This window comes from Dasypus novemcinctus, chromosome 8, assembly GCF_030445035.2.
Source record: "Dasypus novemcinctus isolate mDasNov1 chromosome 8, mDasNov1.1.hap2, whole genome shotgun sequence".
In the NCBI taxonomy this organism is placed as follows: domain Eukaryota; kingdom Metazoa; phylum Chordata; class Mammalia; order Cingulata; family Dasypodidae; genus Dasypus; species Dasypus novemcinctus.
The window spans coordinates 4,424,286-4,430,285 of NC_080680.1; positions in this window are offsets into that span (position 1 = coordinate 4,424,286).

Consider the following 6,000-nt stretch of genomic DNA (forward strand, 5'->3'; position numbering starts at 1 on the left):
CCTCAAACCAATCATTTAACGGAGAGAATGAGGCACAAGTAGGTTACCTTAGTGACATGCTGAAGAAGATGTTGTGTTTCTTTATAATGATTCAAATTAAAGTATAAACTCCTGGGAAATAAAAAATATGCCATATGTGTATAAGAATTGATGAAAACCACCATATTTTTATGAATTGAAAAGCCGTCAAATATGGGTTGCATTTCTTTTCAGGAAAGTGTTTTGGAATTGATGGCATAAAGTAAAAAGTGGTGTGATTTCAAACAATAAATGGAAGGAAAAAAGATTGTTAATTTAGCCTTCGAAGCTGTATTTTATTTGGAGAACTAAGTGCATTCAGATATGATTTCATCACCTGCCTGCACATCAAATCAGGCCACCTGCATCTGTGATGAAAAAAATATGCTATCATGATGCTGTGAATTCATTTGATGCTCCATGATCAAAATCAGCCTATAGACAAAGCATAGAAGACTTGTTAAAATTGTAAGTAGCATGTACATGATATAAAACCCAACACTATAAATACGAAGATGTATTTGCTAAAAGGTGAGAGCCATGATGGGTAATGTTAGGAAGGAGGGAAGTTGGGCCCAAGCCTCCACATTCCACAGAGCCAATAAATACTATTCAAATTGGATGGACAATACATTACTTCAAGAAAGCAAATAAACAACTTCCAGGTGTAGCTTAGGGAATAAATTAACTATATTCTCTATCACGGATAAGCAGTCAACAGGTATTTGTGGTGGTTTGAGGCTGTATGAAGCCCAGAAAACAATTTCTTAAATCTAATCAATTCCTGTGGGTGTGAACCCATTTCGATGAGTTTATTTCAGTTAATGTGTGCCCACCCCAGTTAGGATGGGTCTTGATTCTATTACTGGGATCCTTTATAAGAGAATGAAATTCAGATAAAGTGAGAAAGTCACAGGCTGAACAGCCAGAATCCAAAACCAGGGACCCTGGAAGATAAAGGAGAGCGCGGGGGCTGCTGCCATGTGCCTTGCCGTGGGACGGGGCCCACCGGCGGCCAGCCCAGAATGGCAGTCTTTGGAAAGAAAGGTACTTGATGACACTTTGACTTAGACTTTTTTAGCCTTAAACTACAAGCTAATGGATTCCATTGCATTGGAATTTGCTTGAGCAGCCAAGGAAACTAAAACAACATTACTTAAAACTGGCAAAACAAATTAGGGAAATATGTAGCATTACATAGAGTTCAGAGGAATAGTATGTCATAAAGAAAGAAAAATGATACAGAACATTTACTTTGGAAGATCAGGATCAGGGTCTGTGGAAGGACAAACAAAATTTATTGTTTTTATTTTTTGCTAAAAATGGTTCAATTATTTTCCAAGCACATGTATTATGCTCAAACTCACAACTTCTCTAATAAAAAAAAAATTGACTTGAAATTCTCCTTGAAACAGTCCAAAATGGCATATGGATATAAAATTAGGTTTTCTTTAGGCAAAGATGTATGAAAATTAATCAGCTCACCAAATGTCTCATGATTCTTGAATTTAAACATTGATAAATTATATTTTTTGAAAAACAAACCCATAAATCAGCCAGATCATGACACTAGGCTCCATGTTCTGCTTACCTAAGAAGTAAACTTTTAGAGTAAAATGTAATATTGGTGAGTTTCACATTTTCTAAGGAAATTTTTAAATAAAAATTCAAGTCTTTCACTTTTATAGAGCTCCTTATAATCATTAATAGTAAAAGTCAAGATTAACATTTATATTTCAAATTTTTAGAATGTGTGACTATCAAATATTTATATCAACATGTAATAGCACAGAATATAGTAAAGTCATTGCATTTTTTCTCAATACCTTTTTCTTTCTCTGTTATTGTCATCAAAATTCATGGTTGGGGCATCTCGTCAAAGAACTATACCATAAAATTTTGAAGGTACAACAAGGGAGAAATTTTATTCATTTGAACTTATCATTCATGAGTAATTGATGGTGGTGACACTTGTCAATTGAGCCTTCATTAGATTCAAAGAGCATGTTTGTCTCTTTTAAAATAGAGAAATACCGTAGATAAGCAGGAAAAGATTTAAAGGCTACAATTTTCCTTCATTTTTAATCACATAGTTGGGTGATATTTAAGAAGTTCTGATGAGGATAAAACAATTGAACAGACATAGCCAATTTTGATAATTCATTATCTCAATACATTTGTGTTATAAGGTTTAGGCAATAAAGATAATTTTGAAATACATGAAGTAAAGAACTAGGTAATTATTAATTTTCATGGAAGTACATGTTTAAATAACTGTTTATTCTACCCAAGATTAAAAAGTGTTATGCTCTAGCAAGGGGTGGCACTCCAAAATTTGTCTCAGGAATGTTTCATCTCAAATACCTTCTCATAATATAAAATTGTTTAGTATAAATATAAATGATATAAATATAATTTAGGCAAACATGATTAACTTTGATTACCTGTTTAACTTTTAGGAAGTAGATTTCTTTCATTGAAGTCCAGCATGTTTTGCTCTGACTTTCAAATCCTTTCCACAGTGAATATTTACGTTAGCATTAGAACATGGGAGGAACTGGGAAACAAAAACTTGCAGCTAAAGCAGTAAATTTTTAAGTGAGACACGCACTACAGGTGGCATTAATTTGATTTTAGTATTGCCCTGAAACCTGGGGAACAGTAAGAAAATGAAATGAAATGCAAGAGATCAAGCAGACACGATGCCATTTGCCCAGCGTGGCCACCCGTTCCGAGGGCGGTTAGCAGGGCTTCCTGGGACCCTCGGGTTGCCCACTCCCAAGTGTGACCCTAGGAAGGAGGACGGGGTCTGATGAGAAGACAGAGGAAGGAATGTGGAAATCAAGTATTGGAATAAATGAGCCTTTCTCTAAGTGGAAGCAGTAGAATACGTGAGCTAAAGGGCATGGATTTCCAAATATTAAAAAAGGACAAATAGTCTGGGCCATGTAGAACAAAGTGAAATAATAATGAGTAGGATGGTGAATTTCGTTACTAATTGACATAAATGGCAGGAGTTGATGAATGCTCACGATTGTGCAAGGGGAGAATAAAATAAAATATGTAGTTTGGAAGAATAGCTATTCAAAGAAACACTTCCCTAAAAATACGTATGATAAAATATTAAAAAGCATCTATTTTTATGTGAGATTGAGCCGAAATGAGGGAATTCTTCAGCGCCTTGGAAGCGGTGTGAGTGTGACTGGTTGGCACTTGCCAGGGTTCTCCCAGCGCCTGGTTTTGAAGGATCGTGAGCACCTGAGTCAGCAGGACTGATGCCAAGCAGGTAGAGTGCAGGCTACACCACCTCCCGCATAAATGCAAGATCTCCAAGGGCAGAATCCTAACTGCCTAAACTAGGAAAATCCCATCTGCATAAACACACTGGAAATACGTGCTTGTCTTGTTCTTGCCCTCGGTAGGGCAGGAAAACAATGGGAAAAAAACCTGCAATGATTTGTGAATGCACAGCCACAGTCACATGCTTTTGGGTTTGGATTCACACTTTCTGAGGGGTAGAACAAGAGGGTGGGAAATCAGCCCCTCTAGTCCTGGGAACCAACCGTACTGAGAAGGGAAGCCATTGAGAGACCCACACGTATTTGGAAACATGACTTATGACCGATCTGCCATTGCAGAGAAGTGGAGAAATACTGCATTTTTCAGGAAACAGCACTGGGATGATTGCTCTCGTGTGAAATAAAAATCAAATTGAACCCTTACCTCACATACCTAACATAAAAATCGATTTTAATTGATTGAAGTCATAATGGTAAAATGCAGCTTTTTAAATTTTTTGGAAGAAAAACATGAAAAATATCTTTTGACTTTGGTGCAGGGATGAAGAGTAAACCACAAGGTAAAAAATAAGTTTTACCACATCAAAATTTAAAAATCCTGCTAATTAAAAGGTATTTTGGGGGGGGAGGGGGTGGTACCTCAGCAGAGATATTTGCAAAATATCTTACCTAGAAAGATTTAGTATCCAGAATATATAAAACCTCCTATAAATCCGTAACAAAAAGACAACAACCCTGTTAAAATTATAACCAATAATCCACAAACATATGAAGAAGTGCTCGATCCCATTAGTAATCTTGGAAATGAAAATTAAAGTCACATTTAGATACCATTTCACACATGTTAATAATTTTAAAAAATCAGAAAAAGTAAAAAGATGAGATAATGGAAATATTCATCCAATGCTAGTAAAAGAACAACCACTTTGGAAAAGAGTTTTATTGCCTTATAAAGGTGATACTACATGTATCCTATGTATCAGTGTTTCCACTACAACCTTATAGAACCTAGTAAACCCAATATTTGCCCCAGAAAAGTTCTTGCATTTATACATTGAAAGAATATTCATAATAGAAAAATCTAGAAGCAATTTGGAAAGTTACAGATAAATTATGAAATATTCATTTATATTTTACAGAGCTAAAAATGAAGTGTAGCTATGCAAATTCTCAAAAACGTAAGAATAAAAGGAGTAAAGAAAAAGGAAAAAACCACACTGATATATAGTTTACAATTATTTTCTCCCATTCTGTAGGCTGTCTTTTCACTTTCTTGATAATTTCCTTTGAAACATGACAACTTTTCCTCTTTGAGTTTATGCTGCTCCTTATTCTCATATGCATGAATCTCAATTAAAAATCAAACATGCAATTTAATTCAGCCAAAAGCAGGCAGGGTTATGCAAGAGTCATGAGTAGGATTTCCCTCTCCTTGTCTCTAATCTTAAATTTGTGTCATTGACCATGGGGGAATGTGTGCAAGGGGCCAATTTATTAAGAGCAACAGTATGTTGGAAAGAGAAACTAAATGGGACATAAGAGGCAATTACATTTGGATGACATTCTGTGTGGCAGAAGAGAAAGATGAATGCCCATAAGTGCCCTATTGGAACTCATGACGTCCAGGACGGGGCAAGCAGTGAGGGTACTTGGAAGGGGAAGGCACCGATGGCGCACATGGAAATCACTGAAGGGAATGCAGTAACGGCATTGCTACATAAAAGCAGTGCAAGACTCCAAAAGTAAATGAAGAGTAGAGGTGCATGCATGAGCAGTCGTTCCACCACCACAATTTTTTTCCAAACAATTTTTCCCCACCTGTCTCCTGGAAACCTCTCACTGCTCTCCATCTCTGAATTTCTTTCTTTCTACTCATGTTCACTGAGCAGGAAGGGCTCATGGTTCTTCCTGGTTGCAGCCTGACTCAGAACTTCACCCAAGAGGGCTTTGCCTCACTCAGGCCCCCGCTTTGGGACTCTGCAGATCACAGAAGGAGGCCTGGACACCAACATGTATGTAAGCACAGCTGGGCAGAGAGCAGGTAAGTCACCTGACACATACTTTCCTCTTTCCTGTCAAAATTATTGAGTACGGCAGCAGAGCATTCTAACCTATTAGGATTGCTATGTCTACTTATTGATAAGAAGGCAGAAATTATTCATCACATTTCATTATTAGGCTGACCTTCAGCATGGCAAGTGCTCTATGGATGCAGGTGCAACATATTTCTATTTCTATATTCCCTTCAGACCCCATTAACTAAAAGAGAAAAAAATAACTTGTCAGGATCAGATGGTGAAGTGAAAGTTCCAGAAAGGGGAAGCCATGATCATTTTTCACTCCAGGAAATGAAGTATGCTTTTGGGCCACAGATAGGAAGGTTTGAAGGATACCAGGAGGCATCTCAATGTGCTCTAGCTGGGGCTAAACTAGACAAGCTGTGTTCTTATTTAATTACTGTGGATAGTTTGAATTTCCTTTTTTAATTCCAAATGATTATGTTCTTCTTATACTAATCTATTCTTGTGGGTATGGCACCCTTTGATTGCATTACATTTGCTTTAGATTACTTAATTAGATTGCTCTTTTTTTGCAATCAATGATATTCAGTGTAATCACATATTTGTGCATTCATCACTTCAATCATTCTTAGAGCGCTTCCCAATAATGCCAAAAATAATAA